Source organism: Anopheles moucheti, chromosome 3 (genome assembly GCF_943734755.1).
Source record: "Anopheles moucheti chromosome 3, idAnoMoucSN_F20_07, whole genome shotgun sequence".
Lineage (NCBI taxonomy): Eukaryota > Metazoa > Arthropoda > Insecta > Diptera > Culicidae > Anopheles > Anopheles moucheti.
Genome location: NC_069141.1, coordinates 42751802 through 42766633, shown reverse-complemented (window position 1 = coordinate 42766633; position 14832 = coordinate 42751802). Strand labels below are relative to the sequence as shown.

Here is a 14832-nt window from a genome sequence, read left to right as displayed (position 1 = left end):
ATAGTTAACGTATATTTTACTGCAAATTCATATTTTTCAGAAATAGTATACATTTAGTAATTCTTTGCTATACAAAATTGACTCGTAGGTAAGATAAGTTTTGTTTAAATAGTTGAAATGTACATATAATATAATGTTGAGAGCAGAGGACCTTATCGGAATGCTGATTAGAATTTTTTGCGGGTTTTTGAACACTTAGACAAAGGCAAATTTGAATGTGCTCACTGATGATGTTTATTACGTTATTATGCTTGAATTATGTGCAATCAAACAATGGCTTTCGAAAAGCAGCTTTAGTGCACATGCGACGATATGGGAGAATCTTGGCATTTCTATCAAACGGTAGAGAAGACACGTCGGATATCGGACCCATCCCCTTCTACTCCACTAATGGTGTTTTCACATCCTTCGCGTTCGCTACTGACGGTACAAATTTATCAAAAGCTAATCCGCAGAAAATTGCACTCAAACTCACGCGTCCTCTTGGTGTGCTTTCTTGCCAGTAGGTGGAAATATTTAGTGTGGTGTGTTGACCAATGTTTGTACGCGCCTGGCAGTGAATGGTAGGTAATACAGCGGTTTCTTAGCAGTATGGTGAATAAATTGCGCTACAATCTACCATGAAATCCTTTTGCTGATGTACGAATAACAGCAAACTATGGTTGACGTGTAAACTCCCTGAAGTTAATGTAGTGCGCTATCAACAATGCGTTCTAACGAGGTGGGAGTGTATTACAGACTGATGCTTCGATGCCCCGAAGTTAGTTTTGGTGTTTCATGTCTAACGCAGTGCCTCTCGTGTCCTTCAGGCGTAATATATCTATATTATAGACTGTAAGGAAAGGTCCGTGATGGTTCTAAGAAATGCTAACGCCGAGTGAGGAATATGTTTGCGTTGTGCTGAACTTTTGAGCAGACTATCGCAGCAGAGCATTAGTTCGGCTAGCTTCATCGTGCGTAGGCATGAGCAGCATGTATTAACGAGTAAATATATTAGATTTGCATTATTGAATCATTTTATTACCACCATCGCAACCAGTAGCGAGTAGTGGTAAAGCGACGAAAATGAGACGTTGTTTGCGTTCGGGATGTTCGGAACAAGTAGCTTTCAGTGGCTGGAGGACTTTTCTTAGTTTTTAACTTTTCCTTTTGCTCTGGTGTGTTGTCACTGATCTGTTCATGCTATGTAAATGGCAGTGTCGAAGGCACTTGGTAACAGACAGCAGGTTCTATTCAAATGCAGATAAGAAATATTTTACTCTGACGGTTAGCACGGGCTTGGTTGAAGCTGGTTGCTTGAGACGCTTTCCAAAAATCTTGAATGGTGCACAGTGTTACACACAGTTCCATGATGGTTGAAAAGGAGAGATATATTTGAGAATTTTCAAATATATTTTCTGTGACACTGGCGCGTACAGCATGGTTTGCTTGGACCGTTCTGCACAGCGTCATCGGTTACGGTGGAACTGAATTTAGAGCGTCTCGTTTTTCCTCGCTGCGGTGTGTCGGGAAGGATAAAGTCCTGGTGGACATTTCAAAATCTGTGTATTCGGTTCACTTTCTTTACGCTGGCTACGGGGACTACCATCCGTGCACGGTGACTGACTGACAGCCCAACTGTCATTCGGTATGACAGAAATGGCTGGACCATAGAGATTCCTTTTCGTTCCATACCATTTCGTCTGTGCCGGATGGTTGCCTATATTTTCGTTAGTGGGATTTCGAGGAAACATGAACTCGCTCAAGGGCAACGAAAAGTGAGTGGACTTCTATCTCCGGGGACGCTACTTCCCCCGGACGATGATGGCTTTCTCAGGACGTTGATTTTTGGTCGGTTGCATGGTTCGGCGTTGGGTCGTTTGTTCGTTTCGGTAAGATCCGACGAAGGAAGAGATTTAAGATGTGATGTGCCCGAGGATTTGAGGGTGCATGAAAGGTGGATCACCGCTGAGAAGTCGGTAGAAAAATGTGAAACTGTAGTCTCTACCAGCCCCAGAGGGTAAATATTTTGTGTCTTGCTTGATGGTTTACATTATTGTTGTTGGTCCATTTTTCATACCGTTTCCGTTTTGTCTGTGTCATCGTGTGCGCCAATTTTCTTGCGAGACGGCTCTGTGATGTTGTATTGCATAATTTTTGGGTTGGTTTTCTTCATCTGCGCGCTGGGAGCTTCTTTCCAATGTGTAGTGGCTTAAAAGAAAAAAAAACATACGATTGTGGCTAGAATCGAGCAGACCTTTTTCTAAAAGATAGTTCGTTGCGTCCATACACGGCCACAATGTCTGCCTTGCTCTACTAGCGTGTTTCTATATCGTTCTGTTTGAGAGTTTCTACAACTTTGAGCATTGCTACCCTGCTGCCGGACATGGGCGGCGTAACCAAAAGTTATTTCGATCCGCTCGGCATCCGGAAGAAACTATTTGCTTTTTAGAAGCTACTGTGTGGCACTAGCAAACCACTGATAGGAGCATGAAAAGTTTCGACCGAGTTAGTTTGTTCACCTGGAAAAAAGGTGACAAAAATAGGCAAGAATGACCCTAAACGATGGGGCGCCGCAAAGGGATGTAGAGTTGTCCTTTCCCCCCTCCCCCCCCCCCCCATTACTGTTGGCTGCATGTGTTAGTGTTGACGATGGTTTTTGGAGATTGTTTTGGTGTCTTTCGATAAAAACCCGCTTCATCCATATTATAAGGGTGCCCTGTTCACCTTTTAGTCTATATGAGGTGTGTTGCCCTACGAGCGTGATTATCACTTTCAGAATGTCCACCTCGAACACCACCATGTAATGCTGCACGTTCGGGCCCTTTGTGTGTTGGTCTGCGCGAGGGTTCCAACTGTAATAACCAATGAACAAAACCTAAACTGACCAACTCCCAGCTAATACAAGGTCTAAGGGCTTTTACTGGTCGATTGCTTTACTGGTGTGTGCCTACCACACCGTACCAGAACCCTAAAACTAAGCCTTCGTGGTAACAACAATGAATGTGTTCCGCAATGTTTCATCGGAACCGGTACCGATTGTTTGTTGGGGGGGAAAGGTTGATAAGTTGTTGTTGGGTGTCCTTGTTTTGGAATGTTTTTCTGTGGTTGTTTTGACACATCCCCGACGGGATGGAAAGCGAATGGGTTGCGGAAGTGCTTTTGAAAAGCACTTGAAGTGGGATGATTGAGAATGAAAATGATTAGAAAGGCGTGATAAATTCATGAACAACGATTGCCTACGGGATAACAAACAGATGTCGTAAGCGTTTGACGTGGGCTGAAGACAGACCATGGTTATGATGTAGATTGCTGGTGTTTCTGATACGATAAGCAGGGTTTATGGGAAATAGGGGAAATAGGGGGGGGGGGGGGGGGGGAAACGTGCGCTTGTTGTTTGAGTAACTATCGTGATTATGTCCTGTGGATGAAAAACGTTGATCATTTTATCGTGATCATTGAAATCGAAGAAGCAGCGAACTCTGGATATCTTTATAATGCCATCCGTCCCCGGCTAACAATGCTGGACGAAGAAGAATGCTTATGCAATCCATTTTCAATCGGTGGATGCATTTCTGGGTGTCTTGCCGGTGTCGTCGTGTCCTGGAAAAATCCTTGCGTTTACTAACACTTCGCAATGCAATCCACACACGTGATGGGGCGTTGGGATTGGAGGAAATGTAATCACATATAAACCATAAATTATATTTCTTACGGTAGAGTCTAATAAATATATGCTCTACATATCTCACGCCATAACCAACGGAAGTGGGTGGATTGGCCGACGGTGCCTGGAATTTCTGTAAAGCATCACGCTCTAGGAAAAGGAAAAACGAGTAAACGAAGGTAGTTTTGTCGTTGTTTTCCGTGTCGAATTTGCCTCGGTTGAGTGAGGCTGCTGCGCTTTGGAGGATCGCGGGAGATGTGTGACGAGGAGCAATTCCCATGTTGATAAGCTTTTGGGGGGCTAGGCAGGCGAAAGCTAGCCAATTTTACTCGATTACACATCGTCTTACAACCATCGTGTCTGCCGGAAAGAAGCTAATCGCACCGCACACTCCAACCGTCTGACAATGTTGGCTGTCTTGTGCGCTCGTGTGTGGGTGATAGCTTCGGACAGTGCGGTGTGTACACTCACTGGGATGTACTCCGGCAAACATTATGAATCATAACGGAAGCACATAGTAGTAGGGGTAGCGAAGGGCTACTACCAGATTTCCCGATTAAACCATGCGATGTGAAGGGCAGTTGTGGTACGTAGTAAAACGAAAAAGGGTGGATGTAGAAAATTCGTTTTTCCGTGTAAGGTTGACAGAGTTCGAGTCGAACACTACCAAACCGTGTTGTAGAGAAAGATTCGATGATAATAAGGTTTGGTAGTTTTTTCGTGATATTACACTGCACAGTTTTGGCGCAGCTGGTTTTTGGGCAATTCTGTTAGGTCGCGGTCGCTGTTGGGAAAACCGAAATGAAATATGTAGAAGTGGTGGTAGTTCTTGGGCAAGTCAATAGGAGGTTTGACGATGGTAGTTTAACACATGGTGCAATGTTTTGCGTCCGAACACGCCTGAATTTGAACACGTTCGTCGAATGCGGACGAATTGTTTTACGAGGGAAAGGTCAATACAGATATCCTTATTCTGATGGACGTTTAGAGTGAAGACGTGCTTGAAGAACGAATCGAATGGAAAGGGAAGTGGGCACTAGTCTCGGTTAGAGAAAACTCTCTCGGCCAATAGCATATATTGCGTTAAAAACCGATCGTATGCCACTTGCGTTGGATCACTGTTTGTGTGTGTGTGTGTACCGAAGCGAAGCAGCATGCTGGCCGAAAGAACGCATGCAGAACGTGTACACAGCCGTCGTGAGAAAAAAGGGCGTGTGTGCAAAATCATGCCAAGTGTTAGCCAGGGAAAATCGTATTTAATTCCGTACGTGTGTTCGTGTTTCAGTTCGAAGCTGTTACAGTGCAGGACACGGTTTAGCAGAATTGCTAACTTGTTTCTTGGAACCTGTGTGTGCCTGGATGCCTGGATGCTAACGAGAATGTGATTGGTATCCTTCGCATGATATTGGACAGGAAAGCACACAGGCAATTGCGTTGGAATTTGGGCGTTTATAAGAAGAGCGAACCGTTTAACCGTTTTGACGGATTCGATTGGGTTAAGGCGTTTGTTTCACCCGTTTCACCCGCCTTTGCTTAACAATGTTAAACGATCAAGTCATTTGCGGTCATGGTTAATGTTTCGTTCGCACCAACTATTTCACTTGGAGTGCAAATAAAACTTCCCATGCCATTACTTTTATAGGCATAAATGCTTATCGGTGTGTAGTGGTTTACTGTGACTAGTTTTATTTTCGTGCAACTATTTCCATTTTTAATCTTGAATATTAATCAAAGGTACTTGAATTGTACAAGCGTTAGGGTCGGGGAAAAAGGAAACCATGATTTTAGCGTGAGTTTCAAGACATTATTAATCGACATGTTTGCGAGTCAAATTTGGATGAAATATTTTGTTGTATATTTCCCATTTTCAAAGTAATGTCGTAATGCGTATTTCATGGAAGTTTTATTTCTTATAGCAAAAATACTGTAACAATATTTATTTCTATCCATCACACCATCACACAAAACAATAGGACAACAGACGTATCACATACAACAACGATAGACAAACGACAAACAACATCGAAATACACCAACTACCAACACAACCGAGCATGCCCGGGATAAGGTAAATCGCAAGGAGGAAATGCCTTGTGACAAAAAATTGTTATTTTCACTCAACACAAGCGGTGTTGAAAATACGGCATTGCCGTCATAATGGAATTTAAATAAAAAATATTTATTTTGCACAAACTATTCTTTCAATGCCAATTTCTTGTTCACTTGTTGAGAGGTACATTACATTACGGTGGATACTGCAAAACTTCGTGATAATGGATCAGGATATATCGAAGAGTTATTACAGTCTTCTGTGGTGTGGTATTGTATTCAAAGTATTGCTATGAATTTGGTGTTTTGACCGTGCGAATGGAACTCAAAATAAATGATTTATTGTTAATCGCACTCAATGCCCATTAGGACTTTTTCAACATTTAGTTGTTGGTCCTGTTAGCTTGCTTGAGAATTAAATTAAATTTAACTTGCTTAAGATTGTTAAGAAAAAATATAAAAAGATATGTGTATTTATATATCCAGTCCAATATTTAAGGTAGTTTTCTTCTAAAATCACTTATATTTTTAAATGACCCTTTTTCGAGCATTTGAGTCAATAGTTGCTCCAAAAATTTGAATTAATATTGTTTTGTTTTGAAGGATTTAAAAAAAATCTAAGTTTTCGTTCCTTTACAAAACGCTATAGTTTGAATTTTAAAATAATACAAAAGTTGCTTTGGTGCGGCCTAGTGATGTATTGGTTGCGGCGCCGGTCGTGATATGAGAGAAGCGACCAGGAAAAATCCCATGCGGATCTATATCTCGTACGCAGGACCGACTGCCACTAGTGAATAAATTCAAAGAGAACCAGAAATATCAGGTTGTTGTTCCTGCAAATAAAGAAGAAGAATTTGTTAATGTATAGCAAACTTTTTGTATGAATGCACATTTTTTGTAAATATGTAACAATAAATGTAAAGGCAACCGCATTCCTGATGATAAAACGAATAATTAAAACATATAGCATACATAGCATAGATTATAACAAAACTAGGAAATAATAGTATGTTTGTGCGAAATATCTAGTGTTGCAACAACAATGCACCCTCATTTGTCGAGAATAGAAATTATTACACCACAATATCATCATTCAGCAATTTGTTTACACAAGGCGAGATAATAATCATAACAGATAATGACTAAAAAACTAGCGGCACAAAAAAGCAACGACAGAAACGTGTTGCTCTTTGAAACGTGTGCAGGTTAACTGGAAATGCATCTCATTATGCTAGAATTCTTTCTTTCATTCCAGCATCCCAAGAAATTAGCGGAAATTTTCATGCTAAACATCTCATTCATTATCCTGCTCGATTGTCTTGCGGTATGGAATCAGGGAAAGATAAACCAGTCCGAATGGCCGTTTGCGCGTAGCTGCGGGTTGCCGCACTGTGTGTTGCGGGACAGGAAGTGGTTTGCGTGGGTCGACGAAGGAAAGGCATAACATATTTTCCCCATTAATCATCTCTCTGTGTCGGTGTTTTCACCATTTAGTTGCTTCCGTCTCGTGCCCAGTTTGTCTCGCCGTGGTTCGCGGTATCCTTTGCATCCGCTTTTCTTTTTCCTTCAGCTTTTCACTATCACACTGCGTTCACAATTCCCGTGACACTGACATTTGTACGCAGTCCAATCATGGGTGGCGCAGATAAATCGTCTAGCCACACGTTATCATCTAGCGAGGGGTGGATGGGGTTGGGTTGGTTGGTGGCAGCGCCGGCTATGAGCAGGAAATACTTCGTAATTTATGAGTGGTAATTGCTAAACCATGATGACAGAATGGAATGCCAATTTCGGTTTGGCGCCTTTCCGATCTTTTCTAGCGTGGTATGCGGTGTGTTGTGTTTTTATCGGTAATTAGAGTCCTTTTTTGCATGTGTTAAACCTGTAAAGAGGTTTTTTGCGCGAATTGCTGCCGAAGCCGGTATAGAAAGCAGTGAAGAATGTGCATTTGTTGCATTGATCCACAAATGTTTCATTAAATGTTGATAGAAATACCGATTCTTCTAAATATTTATAAAGTCCACTAGAAACTAAAACAATAATTTGTTATTTTTCATAGCCTCATGAACAACTGAACAAACTGTGAATGAACCTCACAAGGATATTCAAGGATAAATTTCAGTAGGAACTTGTGTGTATTTTGTATAAAGTTTACCGTTTCATTTATTTTAGAAAAGTGTTTCAAAATAACATGCATCTCATTTGCAATATGCAGTAACGTGCAATTATCAGTATGCGTAGTTCTATAACCATGGTAACGACCCTACCCTGCTCGACCATTAGCCACAGAAACAACATTATGTTGTCTGACTGACCGCAAATCGATCGACTATTCGATCGAATGTGTAATCAGCCATGGTAAAAGCGGTTGTAGCAGTATTTACTCATGGTACCATTTAAGTAGTGCCAGTGCACATAAGCGTGGTTCACCACAGCTAATTGCGTGCCCTTTTTGCATATGCATCTGTGTCGGGTAGCCATAGCTTAAAGTGCCCCGATAGGATAACGTGAAGAATGTGCCCTGCTGTTTGTTCGTGACGAGAGTGAAACAGAGTTATGAGGTCGGTGTGTACCGCTCGAATGTGGGTCAACTTTTGATTATTGAAATGAAAATTACCATAACTTTGTTTTTGTGTCCATTCCAAGTTTGGCAACTACGGTATATAGAGCAAAACAAAAACACAGATACAATGCGATATTCGATAGGTTTCGAATCCGATTATTACCTGTATTTATTCGATTGGACAAATGAAGCGATTTCAGTCGATATGCGTATGCTTACAGTTGTACGACAGGTTGCTTAATTTGTCACTTGAAAAACATACCTGTTCTGATTCTGCCAATGTCGGAATGGTTGTACCGTACAAATGGATTTCGTTGTTTCATTTTGGAGGTTATGTTCCTGGGAAGATACATTAGTTTCTATTTGTTCGTTTGTATACTTGTCCTGCGAAAGTGTTAATTTCTTCACTCGTACATGAACGCAATTTGTAAGTAACAATCATTATGTACAATTGAGCATAGTCAAAACATTAAAAATGTTAATTGATTATGTCGAAAGAAGATCTCAATGCTTTCATTTATTTATCTTTATTGAGGGGTATTATTAAGTGAGTTATTACAATAAAAATCGAAACTGCGTAGATATTGTACACTGTGTACGTTTGTATTTAAACAAGATTTTGTTGTTGTTGGAAATTTTTTATGAGGTTTTGGACCTTCTGGGTCTTTTTCGTCTCATTTATACAAGATGACAACAAGTTTTGTTAAACTGTTTTTCATTGGATTGACTTCAACAATTTTATTTTTAGTCTGATTTCAAATTCTTCTTCTTTATTGCCACAACAACCTCAAGAGGTTGCCAATTCAGGCTTTCTGTGACTTTATTTACCTAGACAGTTATTTACCTAGATAGTCAGTCCTGCGTGCGGGGGATTAATCCTGATGGGATTTTGGTCCGGTTCGATCGTATGAAGACCGGCGCCACTACCATACCATGCCACCGCGCCGCCCCAAATAGGGTTATCCCCAATACAATCACTGTGTTAAAGGTTATATTAAACAATTTAGTCCAAAGTGCATTGAATTTGCCGGTTTCTTAACAGGAACGTTTTGGCAGCTCTTGGAATAATAGGCAGTTATAAAAGGCTGGGATGATTCCCGAAATCATGTAGCCGGGTAACTTCTTTGCTCGTAAGTTTTACTTCTTCAGTCTTCTTCGTGTCTGAGAATCAGCGTATATGAGGTACAGTTTATCTCCGTTGCTGTCGGATTTATTTTATCAAATCGTAATCAAGTACGGCTAACTGTTATAAATTAATCCAAAATACAATGCAACTTCAAGACTATTACTCAATAGACTATAAGTTAGTTTCAATTAGAGAGTTAAGAATATTATAATTAACTCAATCTTCGGCCAACACCTTCCCGTGGCTTCCAGATACTGTTGATCTATTTTCTTGCAATATTGTCTCATGCGAGTCTTATGAGCATGTTTATCTTGGAGAGTAAGCTCATATGTGTGTTTGATTGTAGCTGCATACAGGCGCTGGGCTGCTTACTGTTAGCCTTCTCCCCAGCCACGTCCCTTTCGCGGGAGTTAGGGCTATTGGTGTGTAGTACATTAGGATGGTTCCTGCGAAGGTTCGCACGACGCCAACGAGCGAAATGTTCTGTAGCAAGTGAGTGAGCGGTGCCGAGATTGAATTAAGTTTTAATTAAAATTTTAATGTAATTATCGGATTAAATGGGTTCCAGTGCGAGCTGTTTTCGATCCTGGCTGCGAGAGAGCGAGTGTGGTCGAGCGTCGCAAATGGTCGCGTTTTGTAGCAACCTTGTCCAATTCCCGGCCGAGCTGTTGACGCTAACGCTCCAAGGTTCCGCTGTTGACCACTGGGACGCAGCTCTAGTCCTTCGCCAGCCACAAGCCGTCCACGGATATGCAAGCGTCTACCGCCATTGCTGCAATGGGCCATCTGATACTGTTTGTTAGATAGTGTCGTTTTGCCGTAGGACAGGCCAGGCGTGTGTCGCTCGGTAAAGTGCCACACAGTCTCCTGACGCGCATTCATTTCTATTGCTTTAGTTGGCACGATTGTCGTTGGCGCGAAGGAGCGTTTTATATTTTCGTATCACGAGTCAGTTCACTTGCCGTGTCCCAATTTCGTTTCGTACGTAGATTCCCCAGATGCATTACCGCTTTCCACCGCACCCGGACCCGGGGCCGTTCGTCGCGAGTGGATGTGGTAGTATGCTCAAGTGCGCTCGTGAATAGTCGTGTGTGTTAACATGTGATAAATTATTATTTGCCGCTCAAAAGTTTCGTCTCATTTCGATGACATTTCACGCGGGCACGTTTGCATGACGATGCATGTCCTTGCACCGCTTTTTTTTTTCGGGGGAAAGTGGAGGCCAGTGGGAGGCCGGGGGAGAGGATGCGTGTTTAGTTGTCGCTTTGTTGAAAATATTGCCAACGTGCAGTGCACATTCATTCTCGGCTTGAATAATTTGTTAGTTGGTTAGACATCAGTTTTTTTTTTCTTCTTCAATTAACATGTAGGTTATAATTTGTTCGGTGTGTAGTTTTTTGCCTATCCTCTTTTTGTTTCGAATGGATTAAATTTTTTATTGCGTTGAGTGGAAAAATCGTGTAATGTCACATATTGCATGAATAGCAATAATTGAAATGTGAATAATAGAAACATGAATATAATTGTAGTACCATTAATGTTGTATAAAATTATACGAAGAAGTGACAAACATATTTTTTATGATGAAGTATAAGACTCTCCTCAGATCTAATGGAAAAGATCGATAGTAATGGTGTCGACTGTAGCATAGGATGATCATCTAGGGAAATGTTAATTCATGATTGAAACTAATTCTGTGTAATATAAAAGTTCATCAGAGCAAAAGTTCGAGCATGTGTTTGTCGACGTATGAAGCGCAGTGGTTTAGAACAGTCTTTGGCTGGCGCGCTCTACGATGAGTAGTTAGTTTTGTGTGTGGCCTGCAAGCATATTGAATACATATACCATTCAGTTGCGATGAAATTGCGAATGAACTGTATGAACTGTAGTAATCAGGAGCATACATTCGAGGGAAATACCTTTTTTTTTTGTTCTCTTCAATGTATGAAAGCAATCGTAGTATGAAGCGAAGCCACTGGGTAGCGAAGTTAGAATTGAACTAGGTCATTTGTATGAACTCAGGGATGGTGGTGATTTTGAGCACTGCCAACGAGTGTGTGCTTACCAGGGGAATTGAAGTCGATTCCCAGGATTCCTTCTCGATAGTCATGGGAAGGTAGAGCGGTGGTAGCATAGCGTACGGAAACTATAAAAGGACGAAGTGCACGGTTCATTGACGGTTCTGTAATTGAGGTAAACCCAATGAGGTTAGTACTTTCCCACCCCCGGGACATTTTCTGTGCTTGTAATGTGACATTGAAAACCAGAAGCAAAGTTCATTTGAGAGCAGAGTTTTCCGCGCGATATTTGGGTGAGACAAATACGAATTTCAGGAAACGAATATGAAACTTATATTTGCAGTGCACATAGCGAAAGAAGTGTTTATTTAATGGGGAAGATTGCTTTGTATGCAAAGACTAAAAGTTTTTATAGTGTATCCTCTATATATAATATGGGATTGGTTTTTATAGTCGGGACTATTGTCTTAGTCGATAATATGATGATGAAACTACGAATCTTTAAAAACTTATAATAATCAACCCAGTCACATCAAATACGATACCGGTCTCGATGCGACACGTACAAAACAACGCATCAGCGGAGATGATACTGTCGCACTTTTTATATAATTTAGTTTGCTGTATATTATAAAGTTTTGGCACCTAGCTGTGTTTATTCGTTTTATTCTTCTTGGCGTAACGAATTGCTAGTTCATGCCTGCCATTTCTGGTTTCTAAGACTTATTTTACCGCATAGCCGAATAGTCAGTCCTTGCTACGGGGAAACGGTTCGGATAGGATTTTACCTCGGTCCTGTCGTGTGTGTTCAGCGCCTCTACCAACTACTCTCTGCCGGCGCACTATTAGGTCTTTTATTATAAGTTATTAGGCTTGTTTATAATTAGTCGTCTTTCAAAATATTTGCATAAATTGGATCGTTAAGGACATTAACATCCAGATGAGTTTATGTTTTCAATCTCCAACCATCTTATAAAGAGTTATTTATTCCTTTATAGTGTTTCCATTGGGTGTGTGTTTTATTACATTTGTTGACGCTAAATTTTGTATCTTTCGCCTACATTTGGTTTCAAATCACCAATAGATGACAGTGTACGTCAGTTTTATTTTTGTTAGAACGGCCAGGCCGTATCGACTTATTTTTTCTACGTAGACGGACAGTCAGTGCTTGCTACGGGGGTTTGTTCCGCATGGGTCTTGTTTCCGTTTTCATCACTATTACCTCGGTCTTGTCGTGTGAAGATCGATACCGCTATCAATACACTACCAGGCCGCGAAAAAGTCAGTGTTTGTCTTAATTTGCTTCATTTTTTGTGTATCTTGTGTGTGTGTGTACGTTTAAATCTTATAATTTATTAAATCTAATTTGCTATTCAGGTTTAAAACATCAGTTTTTGTGTCGAAAACATGTATAATTATATTAAATTGAATTAACAAATGAAGCATTTAAAGCTTGAGTTCAATTTTAATCACTTAACTTAAAGGGGCTTGATAGGCGCAAAGTAAAACCAACCATGTTTTGAATGAATCTGGCCAGAATACTTGACTTTTAAAACGTTCAGATTTGTTAAAATAAATAAACAAAAATGAATTAAATAAATAAAAATTGATAATGAAATTAAAAAACAAAAATAATTAATTTTTATTATTCTCTTTTTGTCTAACATTTTCAGGGTGTTTAATAGCTTGTCTACAAACAATCGAAACAATCGTACGGAGGTATGTATCACCCACTAGTTAGTAGCGTCAAAAGTGTGTAATGTATGCCCGTGACTTGGTTAAATTATTGTTCTTAAGCCACCAAAGCCATTCATGCTTGATTGTCCGCTGAATTGTTGGAAACCTCATCGCACTGTGTGTGCTGTGGGTCTGTGGTTTAGGGTAGTCGTTGTGGGCTGGAAATGCTGCTGATGATTAATTAATTTCTTCCTCAAAATTTAACGGCGGTTCAATTATTCTAATGAACGGCAAACCAGTCCGCCAACCATTCGGACAATGAACACTTATTAGTACACAAACGCGCGGAGCAAAAGCGCGTCTAGGTTCGGTTTCTCATTCACTGTATGGCCGGCTCGGTATGGAGTTAATGATAATCCTAAATCCCCTTCAATAATCCACCAATTGGGGGCCCTCCGGCCGGTCCTGCCTGCGTGAACATTCTTGTTGCACGAGCCGACCATAATGAGCCTGTGGCGTTATAAATATATTATTCTCCAGCATTAAACAACTCTATTCGACCGGAGACATAGGTGTCGTTGCTGTGTACACATCCTGCCGGAACCTATCAGTGAACCAGCGAGCGGCAGGCACAAACCGACGGTACGATATCGGTACAGAGCCCCGGGTATGGGTGGCGAATGCGCGGTCAGTATAATCCAGGCAGAGGACAGACTACCGTAGGATGCGTGTTGACCACCGCGGTCGTGATGTCACCCTGTTCAAACACGGGATCGGCCGTGCGCGCACTGTGCGCTTCGGAACGATAACCATGCCGGATGGGTGCTCTGGTGGACATGCGATTGAGGTGTGAAGGAAACTAATCCGCTTGCAAAAGAAGGCTCGAGAAGCGAACAACGAAAACCGTAGCCTATGTCACAGTGGGTTGTGCTCGTACCGGCTTTGCCGTCGGCTAATGTTTGAATATTGATTGTTAATTAAATCGGAATAATGATTTATAGTAGTACGCCATCAGCGTGCGTACGACTGTTTTCGGGTCGATGGTGCTGAATTCCGCCACCAGCAATCACGCAACACGACGGGCATTTCTGTATGCATATTGGTGGGTTTTGTGGTATGACGCTGTGCACACACACACACACCCACACATGCACGCCTCGGCGAGTGTAAACGCTCCAGATGATTGGATGTATTGTCCCGGTAGCACCGCAGATGACTTAGCTTTGCATAAATCTGCCAATTGTGCATTCGTCAGTCGGCGAACATGGTGGGTTCTATCGAACCGTCATGTTGCTAGCTGACGTCGAGTACGTGACACACGCCTAGCGCTCGATTGAGGATGGCGAAGCCCTTCTTCAATGCTGGTGCTGCGCCGTTTGTCGATGGCAGCTGCATTCAAATAGAGTGTGTAAGATCGACGTTCGGTCGACCTACATTTTTTTATGCGTTTATTTTTCCGATCCGCTTTTGCTCTCAATTCCAGTGGAGCAGCAATTGCAATCACATTTACTTTTGCCCAAGTTGCACGGTGGCATGTTTGATTGAGATGTATATATCGTTAATATTTAATATGCTACAACCGCAGAAAAAAATATACAACCGTCTGTTTGGTGGTAGTGGAAATGTATTCACCCAAACAAACCATATTGCTGTCTGACTGTTGAATCTCTAGTTAATGCTGACAGGAATTTTAATAGTATGTATATTTCGTCCTGCATGAGTGTGACGCACTTCGTTATGAGTTAAATTTGTA

The 14832-nt window shown here is 41.4% G+C and overlaps 1 protein-coding gene across 1 annotated transcript in view; it reads left to right on the top strand.

Annotated features, from left to right (window-relative positions):
- LOC128305486 (tyrosine-protein phosphatase Lar) overlaps positions 1–14832 on the top strand; it is a 201212-nt gene that overhangs the window by 8048 nt on the left and 178332 nt on the right. The window contains exon 2 of the mRNA XM_053042957.1: positions 13076–13121. The gene's annotated coding sequence lies outside the window, so the exon portion shown is untranslated. The remainder of the gene's footprint in view (positions 1–13075; positions 13122–14832) is intronic.